At 34.5% G+C, this 15,060-nt stretch overlaps 1 pseudogene; it reads left to right on the forward strand.

The window, feature by feature from the left end:
• Nucleotides 1-7,865: 7,865 nt before the first annotated feature.
• LOC149230402 (histone H2A pseudogene) lies at nt 7,866-8,788 on the forward strand (annotated as a pseudogene).
• The last annotated feature ends 6,272 nt before the right edge of the window (nt 8,789-15,060 follow it).

Raw genomic sequence — 15,060 nt, forward strand, 5'->3', positions numbered from 1 at the left:
ATCGCTATTAGAGATAGCATGGAGCACTTATGAACGTCCGGGGCAGGAGCGATATGCAATTGCAATCAGATCGCATCGCAATATCGCATCGGCGCTGACCAAGGGGCGGAGCCTTTACATATATGTGACAGTGACCCGTTAACCGGACCCGACAACATTATGAGTTTAAATATATAAATTTTTAAGTCCACGTGAATGCCATATTTTAATGTATTTTAATGGATTTTGTTGTTTAAATGAAATACAAAGGAACACATGATAGCGCTGATAGCGATGGAATGATATTATATATTATTTCAGGTCCGGGGAATGCCATATTTTAATGTATTTTAATGTATTTCGTTGTTTAAACGAAATAAAAAGGAACACATGATAGCGCCGATAGCGATACAGCTTGGACCCGAAAGGGTTTCAGAGTTAAAATATATACTGTTTCAGGTCCGCCAAAGCTGATTTCACGTGTTTTTTAGTGTTTTTTGCGGATTTCCAAATACAAGGAAAACACACAAGATGCAGGCTTTTGCGAATTGCGATGGCGACCGGGGCGGACCCGAGAGAAGAATAAACCATTTTTGAAGACCTTTGAAGTCCGAAAGGACAGAGAAGGTGAGATTTAGCAGTGATGACTGTGTTTTCTGTTTAAAACAGAAATACACATTGTTTTCAACAGAGGTCCACCACAGGGGCAGCGTTGTTCTACTATAACAAAAACATGCCTTGTTAAATCATTGGAAGGGCCATAACATGCTGCAACCCAAATCAAACAAGATTAGGGAGCATCAATAACACAGAAAGCGCAACAACCACACCAACAAACATTATGGAGCATCTCCGGCATAGAAAAGCTCCCAGACAGTGCAACAAGCCATCAAAAATATCTGAAATCGGTTACTCTGCTATCAGAAGTAGAAAAATCTGATCCCATGCTTGCCTAGAGGGCATAAGATCAGTTAACAATGCACATCAGGCAGATTAAGACTCCGAGCCTTCTAGAGAGCTCAGGAGCATTGTAAACAGGCTATAAATAGGTGAAACTAAGATGTAATAGAGGTTCAACTCTTGGATATTATTCCTCCTCTGTTCATTCAAGCTTCTCATCTTCTTTCTAGCAATATAAGCTTCTTTTGACGTTATATGTTCAATGTCCATTCTCTTTGTTGTTCTATGCTTGCACTTGAACAATTTGTTCATGTTTTCTTTGTGTCTAAGGCCAGATAACTGTCATCTTATCTCTGCTTTGATATATTAGATTTGCAAGCTTCTTTGCTGCCTATAGCTAGCCATCCATATGTGGTCATATATGCATCTGCCAGTACAATTAGTATTCTCCATCTAGCCATTGAATTTATAATTTATTGAGCATTAGTGGTCTAAAGCCTTGTATTGGTGAGAGTGTTCATGCATGCATTGAGTGAAAACAAAGCTGAAATGGTTATCTAACTTGATCCAAACTATCATTTATTCCAATAGTGCAAAGAACAATATTGAAGATTATATGTTACCAGGCATCTCCGAGCTACAACCTAGGAGAGTTTCTTGGAGGGATAACAGGGACTATATACTTTGTGAACCTTTATGACTTTAACTAACTTTGAGAGAAATTAAACAAGGTTTTCATAAAGTACATGGGGGAGGTAAGGGGAAGTGCTACTTGAACTATTGGGAAATGAGTTACTACTCTAAGGGGATGCATCATCTTCAGAAAACAACCTCCTCATCACGAAATGCATGTTTTCATCTGAACTCGTCCCTTAGTCCATAGGGTCAAGTCTATCCAACATCTCCATCTCCCCTGGCGGGTGGAAATCTCTACTACTTATTTACATATGTGTCACAACAATGGGCCAGACCCCTCCCACTGGGCCAGGACATGCCTTATCAATATTCCCTTCTTTTTGTAATTTTGTTCAGCTTAGTCTTCCTTCTCGCGCTTTCCAACTACTCAACACCACTCCGACTTAGTGCAACTCCCTTCGTTGCCTATGGATTTCCTACAAGGCCTTCTCCTGCCATTCCTCAATTATTCGTGCCCTATTTTGTGCCCTTGTGTCTCTAACCTTCCTCGATACATATGCGTCCATCTCTTCGACATTTTCATCGCTCGCAACCAAGTAACATTTCTCCTCCTATACCCCACCCCCAATAACGGGGCTTTAAGCAGCCATGGACTAGCCCTGAATCAGAACTAGGTTTTCTTCCACCATTAAGACTTTAACCCACAATGGAATCTCCTTCAGCAACCTTCCCCACAACCCTGACCTAAATACATCCTCAACCTTGGAAAAGGACAAATAGCTTTCTCCAGCAAACTCGATGATGTAGCCTTCTAAAGTAGATTGTACCTAGAAATCGATGGCTCGAGTCAGGGCCGTATCAAGCCAATGTAGCTCAACTAGGTCAACAGGGGTCCAAGTACAATAAGATCTACACCGACTACCAGTCCCTCCTTTTGTCTACATTGGTCACAATTAATTGTAAAGATCTTCTGGGAACTTACACCAACATGTCTCGAACTAATATCTCGCAGGCTCCGCGTACAAAACCTATTCCTTCTTTTACTTCACACCCTTTTGAAGAAGTTGTGCTTGCTGAGCAATAAATGGATCCACCTGCTCATGCTACCAATCCTGAAGATCTTTCTTAAAAATCCTCAACACCATGTTCCAGGTCCCTTTGAGAAATTTTAGGTCTCGACAACAGAATCATTTGTTGGTGAAAATTTGTGAGAGATAGAACCCTAGGTTCAAACACAGGGGGCCAACAAAGGATATGTTGTAGTCTAGTGCAATGCCAACATTTTCGCCTTACCCAAAAGGAGTAAGGCGTCTCACCTGGGGCGTTCCGAGACTTGAATAGGAAAGGGATTAGAACCAGACGTCAAGGAGTGTCATGAAAACGATTTATCATCCACATATATTATAAAAAATCACATTATTAAACATGCAACAAGTGCAAAGTAGAGCTTGTGACACAACTAAAGAGACAAATAACATTCACATTCATGGATAAGAAAAATTTAAAAGGGCCATATAAACCAACACATTCAAAGGCATAGAACAATCCTACAACTTCTTTCCATTAAACATAATATATCATTACATCCTGGTACTATGGTCCTTTAGGCATAATGAGACTGATCATCATACAATTGGGCTCATAAAGAGATGAGCCAAGAACAAAAATAATTTCAGTAGACATGGTGAAAACATTTCGGCATATGATCTTTGCTTCTCCTTCTGTTGTCTTCTTCTTTGGTTTTAACAGACTTCTTCCATGACCTCCTTCACCTGAACTACCAGCCTTCCCCCCGGATACCACAAGCTTTCCTCTTTGATGACTTTTGTGACTTGACTGCAACTATTCCTTCTCTCCTCGGTGATCTCTATGAACATCGTTGCGCTTGCATTTTCCCACAATTTCTACTTGTCAACTTCAGTGTCTTCTGGGCCTTACCAAATTTTCTTTCTTTTCCTCATCGGTTTCCTATGCAATTACCTTTCAGTCAACCGCAATCAAAATGTGTCAAAATTCTATCCCAAAATGAAGGACCCAACATGGTCATTTTGGGGCGGAAGGGATTTTAAAGCATATTGATCGCTTCCTCGTTCATGATAGTTTATTGGGACATCTGGGGACAATGTTATCATGAGTATCATCCTCATTATTATCAGACCATTATTTGATTATTCTCTAATGGCAGGGAGATCAACATTGGCAGGGTATTCCCTTTAAGTTCAATCGCGCATGGCTGCAAGAGGCATAATTTGTATCATTGGTGAGGGATTCATGGTTGAATTCTTCTCTGGATCTGGTGTCCTTTCATATGGATAGGTTTTTCCAAAAACTCAAGAATCTAAAGAAGGTGGTTAGAAATAAAAAGAGATCCAATATTCAAGGATTATTTGCAATCAACCAAAGAATGAAGGAATTATTAGACCCCACTGGCCCTCGATTATTCTCAAATGATCATAAAAAGGAGGCCCTAGGTCTTGAATCTTGTAAGCGCAATTTTTTTAGCATTTAAGAGGAAACTTGGCGACTAAAGAACAAAGCCATTTGGATTTCTAGGGGAGATAAAAATTCCAAATTTTTCCATAAATATGCCACTAAAAGAAAGAGAGTGAACACTATATGGGGTTTGCAGGATGAGGATGGTGTTCGCATAATAGCTCTTGCAATTTCTCATAAGGAAGCTATACAATTTTTTGGCAATCAATTTCGTGCTAGGTTTTGGGGTGACTTTGAGAATCGGTTATAATATATACAACTTTACCCTAAAATGTTTAGTGAGGAGGAAAGTGAATATATCGGGAGGCTAATTACTTCTGAAGAATTGGCTGTGGTCCTAAAATATATGGCCAGGGACAAAAGTCTAGGACTCGACGACTAGTCTATCGAGTTTTATATCCATTTCTTGCATATCATGGGTATTGATCTTCCTATGACGGTTGAGGAAGCGAGGATTCAATGTGAGATTTCGGGTGCTCTAGATGCCACATTCATTGCACTAATACCTAAAGTATCAAGCACATCCTCCTTTTTAGACTATTGTCCCATTTCTTTATGCAATTTTGCTTATAAGATGATCCCCAAAATCATCGCTTCTCGAATTCAAGTGAATCTGTCAAAATTCATATCTTCAGAACAATTTGTTTTCTTGGCCAAAAGATAGATTTAAGAATCAATAACCATTGCTCAAGAATGTTTACACTCCATCAAAACTAAAAAGAAGCACTGGTGTTTAATGAAGCTTGATTTGAATAAAGCCTATGACTATGTGGATTGAGGGTTTTGAAGGCTGATTTTACATTGGATTGGTCTTTCTGTTCATGTGGTGGAATGGATTATGGCTTGTGTCTCCACTGTAAATTACGCGCTATTAATTAATGGGGTCGCTTATACTTTCTTTGGGCTTTGAGAGGTTTAAGACAAGGTTTTTCACTTCCTCCCTATTATTCTTGTTAGTCATAGAGGGTATGAGTAGAAGGATTTCAAAGGTTCATCAATATGGATTTATTACAGGTTGCACGCTCACTAAGAACATCTCAATCACACATCTTCTATTTTTTGATGATGTTCTTCTCATCAGGAAGTTTTCAATCTATGAATGGAATATTATCCACCAGGTAATTCCTCTTTCAGTGATGTCTCAGGTCTCTATATGAGCATGTCTAAATCTATTTTGATTGCAGAGGCCCAAGATGTGGATGAAGTAATGGAGATTGCTAAGATTTTTGTGATCTCAATTTCTACAATGGACAAGGGTTTCAAGTGCCTTGGTTTCATTATGAAGCAAAACAAATATGGTATTAAAGATTGGGAGTGGCTGCTCAATAAATTTGAGAAGAGGCTATCTTTGTCGTCTCATAAATGGTTGTCTATCGGGGGTAGATTGATCATAGTCCAATCAGTTCTTCAAAGCATGCCTATCTATTTGATGCATCTATACTTGTTGCCTAAGGAAATCATAAGGCACATAAATTCATGTATTGTTAGATTTATTTGGGCTAGTTTTGGTGATGCCAAAAAGTTCCATTTTGCGCAGTGTAAAGAAGAAGGATGGTGGGGGATAAAAAAATACATAACATTTTACTGGTAAAAAGTTCTGGTCGAGCTTTATTTGATAATGGAATATGGCAGTCAATAATCAAAGAAAAATACCTCAAAAACAAATTTATCTTAGAGTGGATAAAATTAGGGGCGCAAGTTCCATCCTCGACTTCTTTCATTTGGAATAGTTTGATGAAAACAAAGCACTAGTTGTTAGGGAACCTAAGATGGAAATTGCCAGTGGCTCAAAGGTGGAAATATGCTTAGTTTCTATGAAAGGTTTTGTAGGGGATCACACTATACCGATTGCTCTTATCAGGTTTTTACATAATAAAGACATCTATTTTTGAATAAAATTTATATATCTCGTGATCCCTTCTCTTTGTCATTGTCATGGATTCATGCTTGGGATATGGGGTTATTTAGCATCCTGATTGAGATTTTGGAAAAGTACATTGACAATTTATCATTGGCGAGTATTTCTCTGACATAATGTGAAGATTGTTTATCATGGGATGGTATATCAATAGATGGAGAGATCTTGGTTAAGGAGGCTTATGGTTATATCGCACATGCACAATAGGTCAATGGGGAGTGCTCTTAGTTCCATAAAATATGCAAATGTAACCTCCCCCTTAATCTTAAAATTTTCGGATGGTTGATGCGGCATAACAAAATTCTTACTTGGGACAATCTATGTAAAAGAGGATATGTTGGACTTAGGAGATGTATCATGTGTAATGAGGAGTTGGACGACGTCTCTCATTTATTCTTGAAATGTCCATTTTTGTCTTCAATCTGGTATGGTGTTCAGAACATTCTTCAAATTTGTGTTGATTGGTACCAACATTTTACGGAGGCATGTTTTTTAGAATGATTCAAGAACTTTAAGTCCTTTTGAACTCTCCCTTTTTACATTTTTTGGGGCATTTGGAGCGGTCAGAACAAGGTGATTTTTGAGGGTTCTGCCTCAAACATAAAAATGACTTGCATAAAGATTGCAACCTATTTCAAAGAAATCGGTCTCGCTGTGGAGAAAGGAAATCTGAGGCTTTCTAAATTTGTAGATGTTTGACAGAAATTCCTTGTAGGGTTCTTTGATGGGGGTGCAATTCATAAATCATGTGGATGTAGGGTTTTCATAATAAAAGAACCTGGTACATATTTTCATTTCAATTGGAATCCTGGGGTAGGATCTAATAATAAGGCCGAGATTCTTACCCTACGGGGAGTTCTTTTTGGTGCCAGGTGGTTGCCTATTGATCACATTAAAGTATTTAGAGACTCTCAAGTAGTCATTCATTGGGTGTTGAGGAAAACAAGATTTGTGCCGTCCTTGCTTATCTATTAGATGAAATGTATTAACATGTTGATTGATGCTTTTCAGGACCTGTCTTTCGCACACTCACAGAGTGATGTCTTACACAACTTTCTACAATGGCTCTCTCGATAGAGTGGGAAATATTCCAATGACATAGAACCATAGTGCAAAGATGAAAATCTGACTTTTTAGGAATGGTTTTTTTTGTATGAAAATACTTATGTCGAAAGTTTTAAAAGACATTTTATTAACTAAATGCTATGACAACTCATATCAAGATCAGTAGACAATTTTTGGGTTTACAGGGATATCAATGATTAGGTTAGTGGATATCTCTACGGATAACAAAAAAATAGCAAACACAAGGGACATGAAGCTTATCAAGGCACATTTTAGGACATGAAGCATATTAAAACACATTTTGTTAATGTAAACAACATTTAATAAAAAAAAGTTTGTTAGTTTTTTCTCTTTAATTTTTAAAAATCGACATACCCTTAGTGTAATTCATCATCTTTACTTTAATTTTTTTTGAAAAATTCAATTTTCCATTAAAAACAAAACCTTCAAATCTTGAAACAATGTAACAACTTAAAGGGACATTCCCTTTGCCTTCCCCTACTAAGGGACATTCCCTTTGCCTTCCCCTACTTTGAAGGTATGTTGCAACTTGCTCTCCTTTTCTCCTTTCTCTTAACCACGTGGCTACTATGACGAAGGGGTTGTGACTAGGAGTGTAGCTTGGCGTCTTGGTTTTAGGTCAAAGGATTTGTATTTAGTTTTCCCGCTCAACAATGCAAAAAAGAGCTCTAGGCCGACGGTGATGAACACACCTTTAAAAAATGCAAAGTCATTGCGATTGGCCGATGAGTCATGGCGCGGATCGATGGAGGGATAATCATAGCCGTTCGTTGGGGATGAAATTGAAACCGTCGGATATATTGCCGCCCATATATATTAAATTATAGCCTTCTCACTATTTAAGCTCTCCTCTACTCAACCAATTACACACTATTCTCGCCTTTGTGGTCTTTTTTTTCGTCTCTGTTAGCATCAAACGGTAGAAACGAGTGGTATTGAAAAAATGGAAAGTTCAGGAAAGGGCAGCGGAAAGGGAGGAAGGAAGGGAGCAGGCTCCCGGAAGAAGTCGGTCAGCAGGACCGCGAAGGCCGGACTGCAGTTTCCGGTGGGGAGGATCGCTAGGTATCTCAAGAAGGGGCGCTATGCCAAGCGGGTTGGAGGCGGCGCAGCCGTCTACGTTGCTGCCGTCCTTGAATATCTGGCCGCTGAGGTGTTGGAATTGGCTGGAAATGCAGCCCGTGACAACAAGAAGACCAGAATTATCCCCCGCCACATTCAGCTGGCAGTGAGGAACGATGACGAATTGGGAAAGCTTTTGGGCAAAGTGACTATTGCTAGTGGAGGAGTGCTGCCAAATATTCATCAAGTTCTTCTCCCCAAGAAGACAGCCGAGAAAGCGGAGAAGGTTTCTGCGCCAAAATCCCCCAAGAAGTGAGACGTCTTTCGGCTTTCTTCCATTAATTGGCAACATTAAATGGTGTTTTATTAACACCACCTCTTCTTGTCGGGAAGATTTGGCCTAATCTCTTGCTGTGTTGTTTGTCAACTATAGTTTAGTATAATGGTTTGCTTTAGGCCCCTTGAGAAATATTTAAGATCCGCTAATCTTATCGGAATAGAGTTTGAATTTAGCCGCTTGCAACTACTGTGGATAAGCCGTTTGAAATGGGAGAAGTACATATTGAAGTTCTAATGGACTTTATAACCTAGGAATTTTAGTTGCTATTTTTATCAAACTTGAATAGTTATAGTTTGGGAAAAATTTCTCCATAAACCTCTATTTAGATTGTTTCTTTGGCTGATTTTATTTGAAATGTTAGATACCTTTTTCTTTTTCTTTCTTCTTTCTCTTTTTTTTTTTTGGTTTTTTGTTTTGTTTGGTGGAGAAATCATAGGGAAGATTTGGGTTGAAGTGGCTCATTTTGCTCATCTTCAGGACACTTTGAAAAAAAGTGTGGTTCATTTTCAGGATTCAGGATATGATGAAGAAATAGATCCAGGACATGATGAAGAAATAGATCCAGGAAAGTAAGATCTGTCTTCATCATATGATATGGATCACAGAAACTTGAATTTGAATGTAATGTCTCTAATAGTGTTTATTAAATTAACATGAAAAAAATTAAATTAACATGAAAAATTGGTAAGTGTGGTTCATCAAGATTCAGGACATGATGAAGAAACAAATCCAGAATACAACATATTTATCTTAGATTAAACATGTAACAGATCCAGAACATGATAGAAGAAACAGATCTAGAACATAACATATTTATCTTAGGTTAAACATGAAACAGATCCAGAACATGATGAAGAAACAGATTGAAGAAAACAAAATCTATCTTCATCTTATGATATAGATCACAGAAACTTGAATGCAATGTCTATAATGCTGTTTGTGTGGTTCATCAAGATTCAGGACATGATGAAGAAACAAATCCAAAATACAACATATTTATCTTAGATTAAACATGTAACAGATCCAGAACATGATAGAAGAAACAGATCTAGAACATAACATATTTATCTTAGGTTAAACATGAAACAGATCCAGAACATGATGAAGAAACAGATTGAAGAAAACAAAATCTATCTTCATCTTATGATATAGATCACAGAAACTTGAATGCAATGTCTATAATGCTGTTTATCAAATTAACACATTTAGCTTAGGTTGAATTACTTATCGAGTTTTGCGAAGTTAATAAATGAATCATTTGAAATGTTTTAGTTTACTAGAAGTGGAATGATTTTTTAATTTTTGATGGACACTTCGGAGAAAACACTAATCATATTGAAGTGAGTCAAACCATCAATGTTTAACAAGTTTCAGTGGGAAAAATTGTTATCAATATTTTAATGAGAATAGTTTAAAGTGTACACTCAATTCCAATAGACTAGATAGTTATTGATTTGGTGATGGGTTATGTCAGATTAGAGCTCTTAATTTTGCAATGGGGAAGCATAAGATTGAGGAAACTGAACTTCATTTTTAGGACATTAGATACCAACACATGTAGAACAATAGACAACTCTCAAAAAGTGCATTAACAGTAGGACCTAGGCTCCATTTTATGAGGATATGGACAACGGCCAAGTCCAAGCCGTTCATTTCATTCTTATAGCCTTTTAATGTCATTAACAGTAGACCTCGGCTCCATCTATCAGGGTATACAAATTATTATATATTTTGAATTTTTAGGTTAAGGGTAGTTGTAGATATATTCTAGGGCTCAGAGCCCTGAAAACATAGTTCAATGTTTCACTGGTAGTCTATTTGTAAAAAAGCTGAAAAACAGTATACCGGCAAGGATAAGTATACTGGCAAGGATATATACTATTTTTTTTCTTAAATGTTTTAGAATAACAATCAGGTAACATTTGTAGTGAAAAGACTAAATAGTTATCACTGAACTTTTCAGCATTTTAATAGTTTTTTTCTTTAACATCCTTCCAACTCATCAGATCATCTCTTAGATTTTCAAAAGCTTTTAGAATTTTTTTGAAACACTTGATGTATAATATTGTACAATCATATTAGTTTTATATCAGTTTCATGATACTTGTATATCAGTGATCACTTAATTAAAAGTTTATATTTTACAAGTTCTTTATCATTAGTTTATTAGTTTACATGGTGAAAGTTTATTAATATTATGTAAGTTTTGAGGGGGAGAATCTAACGTGTGTTAGAAAATGTAAAGCTATAAAACTTATTTCCTACTTTGATATTTGCGTGAATTTTTATTTATTTTATATTCTTAATTTTGATATTTGTTGAGCCTAAAAACTATGAAATTTTGTCTTTTTTTTGACCTTTTGCTTTCTTTGCAGCTTCCCAACTATAGGTCAAACTCTTTTTGTAAATCTAACCTGTGAGTGAGTGTGTTTCAAATGAGGTCTAATTGCTCCTTTATATAGCCTTTTCAAGGGGTCAAATTCTCTCCCTTAGGTTGACTTGATGTTTTTAGGGCTGACTTGTATTTTTGGAGTTTTGGACTAAAAATTACTCTTTTTACAGATTTTTATTCACTTGATGTTGCCAGGGCTGACGTGTATTTTTGGAGTTCTAGACTAAAAAGTATTCTTTTTACATATATATATTTTTAAGTGGTAGGGGCCTTACAAACATGATGTTGACCATTGATTCAATACAATAAATCTTAAGTAGTAAAAAACTTTAGAAGCATGAAAAAATTGCTTTTACTTAGAAGATCATCAATAATAAGCATGAATAATTGTACTTTTCTTTTCTTTTTTCTTATATTACATAAGATACATATTGAAATGAGTACAACAACAATTATGAAGACAGAAACTAATTACATTTTCAACCAAATATATATTAACTTGAAAAAAATGCTTTTACTTAAAAGACCATCAATAATAAGCATGAAACCCATGCTTTGATAATAATAATTGTATTTTTCTTTTCTTCTATCTTACATAAGATGATAGATTAAAAATACATAATCTTCATACATAAAAGGATACAGTGATGGTCAAATCAGTGCCTCACCAATTAGGGGGTCATAGGGTCAATTTGTGAAAGCTCTTGGGGTCATGTCATTAAATAGGCTGAGGGGTGTGAGGTCCTTTGGGTGGGATCCACCTTGGTGTTGTCCCTTGGACGTAGCGGCCACCTAGTGACCATGGGTATTTGTGAATCACACGTGAAAAAAAAGGTGTGATCCCCTTCGGGTGGGATCCACCTTAGTGTTGTCCTGTGGACGTAGTGGCTACCCAGTGGCCATGGGTATTTGTGAACTACACGTGAAAAAAAAAAGATACATTGAAAACACTGATTACAACAATTACTAAGACCTACACTAGTTACATTTTCAACCAAACATATATTCAATTTCAATAAACTAAATAAGTTTCACGAAGGATGTAGCGGCTACCCAGTGACCATGGGTATTTGTGAACCACACATGAAAAAAAAAATACATTGAAAACACTGATTACAACAATTACGAAGACCTAAACTAGTTACATTTTCAACCAAACATATATTCAATTTCAATAAACTAAATAAGTTTCACGAAACTTTTAAATTATTTGTAGACTATTCTTATTTTTGTTACATCTGTCCGACTCATTAGATTATCTCTTAGATTTTCTAAACCTTTAATTTTTTTGAAACACTTGAAGTGAATTGAAGACCTAAACTAGTTACATTTTCAACCAAACATATATTCAATTTCAATAAACTAAATAAGTTTCACGAAACTTTTAAATTATTTGTAGACCATTCTTATTTTTGTTACATCTGTCCCACTTATTAGTTTATCTCTTAGATTTTCTAAACTTTCAATTTTTTTGAAACACTTGAAGTGAATCGAAGACCTAAACTAGTTACATTTTCAACCAAACATATATTCAATTTCAATAAACTAAATAAGTTTCACGAAACTTTTAAATTATGTGTAGACCATTCTTATTTTTGTTACATCTGTCCGACTCATTAGATTATCTCTTAAATTTTCTAAACCTTTCAATTTTTTTTGAAACACTCGAAGTGAATGGAGTGACTTTATATCAGTTCTATTCCAGTGTACTTGATGTGAATATAGTGACTATGTCAGTATTCCACTATACTAGTTTTTTTAGTATTGTACAAACATATCAGTTTTATATCAGTTTTGTGATACTTGTATATTAATAATCACTTTAATTATTATTATTATTATTTTTATCTATGTTGCTCTTTCTAGTAGTCGTTTGTCAGGCTGAAAACCCATATTTGTCTGCCATGTAAATTTTTTTTATTCAAACGAATAGCCAAAAAAATTACCCTTTTTTCTATGAAAAAAAATTATTTTATAAGCTTCTTTCGAGTAAACTTTAGCCAAAATTAAATTTTATACATTAGTTTAGGCACTTTAGAGAACATTATTCTTATTATTTGTTTTCCTTTCCCAACGATACGTGGATGTGTGTTAGCAAAATATTTTATTTATTTAATTTAGGTTTTAGTGGTTTTCATTGTTTCTCGATTCAGTTGTTAGAATTTATTTTTTAATCTAAACAAAAATAGATATATTAAATCATTTTTTTTAAGTACATTTATTTTCATGAAATATTTTATTATTTATTAAAAATAAATTCCAGGTTATTAATTATTTTTCCAATTCATTTTTTAATTGGGTTGAAAATAATTTTATAACTTAATATTAAATAAAAGATTAAATTAAAAAATAATATAATAAAGCATACTGTTTATTTAACTAAATAATAATATAAATAGTAGATTGTGTTGCAAAATGTTGAGTTGGCTGTGTGGGCAGAGAAGTGATGCCAGTCTTAATTTTTAACTTTTATCTTTACATAAAAATTCAATAAATCAAATCAAACAAATTGAAATTCACATTCACATTTTTGTTACACATTAAATATACATATAAAAATTCAATAAATCAAATCAAATAATTGAAATTCACAAGAAAATGTGAAGGAAAATAATGAAAGATAATTTTTAAATGTGTAATTTTTTATTATTTAAAAATTCTTTCACTATAAGCTTCAAATAAAATATTTGAATATCCATGTTAAGTAATATATTTCAATATCAACTTTATATATATTAAGAGGGAGAATAAAAAAATATCTGTGAAGGAAAATAATGAAAGATAATTTCTTATATTTTCTTTTTTAGAAGGAAAATGTGTAATTTTTTTATTACTTAAAAATTATTTCAATATAAGCTTTTAAATAAAATATTTGAATATCCATGTTAAGTAATATATTTCAATATCAACTTAATATATATTGAGAGGTAGTATAAAAAATATATTTTAATGATAACTATATATAAAATATTTCATAATTAGGTTAATTAAAATAACTTCCACTTCAAGAGATTTGATTCTTAGGCACTTGATATATCAAAGGTTAAGATTGATACATAAATTGTTAAGGTGGATTTATGGATTTACATAGGTTAGAAAGATGATATACTTTAGATTTGTTATCTCTATTCCCTTTAAGAACAAGAGATTTGATTCTTCTAGGTACTTGATCAAAGGTTAAGATTGATAGATCAATGGTTAAGATGGATTTACATAGGTTAGAAAGATGATCTACTTTAGGTTTGATATCTCTATTTCCTTTAAGAAGGTTGGATCTTATCTCTTTTGGTTTTTTAAATCCAATCATATTCAATTTTTCTATCTCCTTTGATAATTTTTTTTCACCATTTTCGAGTATATAATAATATTGCCACCTTTTTTGTGTATGTAATGCGTATGTATGAAGGCATTGATGTCATGCATGGTTCATTCATTTTGAAGATAACAAACTTTACATGCTAGTGACGACTTGATGCATATTTTATATTCTTGCTTCTTTGTCATATAGTTATTTGATTATTTGACCACCATAGTGAGAGTAGGATTTAAGTGGAATTGCAACTCCCTTAAAGTTATATAGAGTGATACTTTAAGATGGAAATTTTAGAGATTACTACGAGGATTATAGCCACTAATCCTATGCAGAGACCAATGATTACAATGGCCGCATATAATGAACTAGGCCATCCAAAGTATCCTTAGGTGTTTTATTCTAATCCCCTTTGAAGAAATATGTGGTGATTCAAAAAGAGTGAAGCTAGCCATTCTTGAATACAAGACTTTGTGTCATTTGCAATCTCTCTTGTCATTGGAACATGGGAAGAGAAGAATTAAAGTGGTCTTGATTGCTAAGGAAGCAAAGGAAATGAAAGGCCATGAGAATTTCAGTGTTGTTGGCTTGAAATTGATGCAAGAATGTAATAGAAATGGAAACATTAGGGACAATGGCAAAGGAAAGAAAAGATTATTTCTACTACCCTTGTGCTTCACATTCACAAATCTTCAGTGCCAACTATTCTTCAATTGTAATACAAATTAATAAACATACAAATAAATAGTGAATTTTTACTCATACATTATTTGATTTTAAATATTAAGTATAATATGTACATGACATGTTGATAAATGAAGAGGATTATGCAATTCTGGAAATTTTAGGTTATATGAAACCAAAAATAAATATATCTGTAATTGGTTCCAATAACAAAAATGAGCAATAATCAATCACGGCCTTTAGGACAATTGCCTACATAAAAT

Source organism: Pinus tabuliformis, chromosome J, assembly GCF_031772625.1.
Source record: "Pinus tabuliformis cultivar Carrire ecotype Pingquan chromosome J, CPIR1, whole genome shotgun sequence".
In the NCBI taxonomy this organism is placed as follows: domain Eukaryota; kingdom Viridiplantae; phylum Streptophyta; class Pinopsida; order Pinales; family Pinaceae; genus Pinus; species Pinus tabuliformis.